We start from the raw sequence: 579 nt of genomic DNA on the forward strand, positions 1-579 counted from the left end.
CTTCACGTCACTTCGGTGCCACGGTTGGTCCCAGTTTCTGGCAGCTGACGCTCACTCCGACGTCCCGGCTGTGCATGGGGCTACTCTCGGCACTGACGAAGCCCCGATGTCCTTGCAGGGTAGATCAGTATTGGGCCGTGCTCCAGATGGGAGAAACCAGATGTAGGCGCTTGGGCAGAGCAGCGACAGGGAATTTGTACAACTCTGGAGCCAGGCAGCAGCGGTTCTGTGCGAGCCCTGTGCAAATGGTGTTTGTCTTGGAGTGGGAGCAGCTGGTGCTCTGTCCTGGGGAGGTTTCAAAGCCCCACAGCTGAATATCATGTCATGGGTTTCTAGGGAGCCAGGGCAGCTTGGATAGTAGCACTGGTTTCGTGTTCCCATTCTCTATTAGCCTCATCTCCCTTGCGATCCAGCAACCTCTTTGGCGGCAGTAATGAGGCTCAGATAAGGTCTCCTGAGCACCAGGGAAATGGCAAGGCCAAGAAAGAAATAAATGCCTCTGAGCTGGCACTGAGGGAAGCAGCCGCTGCTGCTGTCCTCCTGTCCATTCCCGGAGGGATGCGGGATGGGCTGCTATAT

General features: G+C 56.5%; 1 protein-coding gene across 1 annotated transcript in view; it reads left to right on the forward strand.

The window, feature by feature from the left end:
* The window catches only part of LOC103918805 (myosin phosphatase Rho-interacting protein-like), an 85738-nt gene that overhangs the window by 59089 nt on the left and 26070 nt on the right, over positions 1-579 (forward strand). The gene's annotated exons all lie outside the window — the stretch shown is intronic.

Source organism: Pygoscelis adeliae, unplaced genomic scaffold (genome assembly GCF_000699105.1).
Source record: "Pygoscelis adeliae isolate BGI_AS28 unplaced genomic scaffold, ASM69910v1 Scaffold456, whole genome shotgun sequence".
NCBI lineage: Eukaryota > Metazoa > Chordata > Aves > Sphenisciformes > Spheniscidae > Pygoscelis > Pygoscelis adeliae.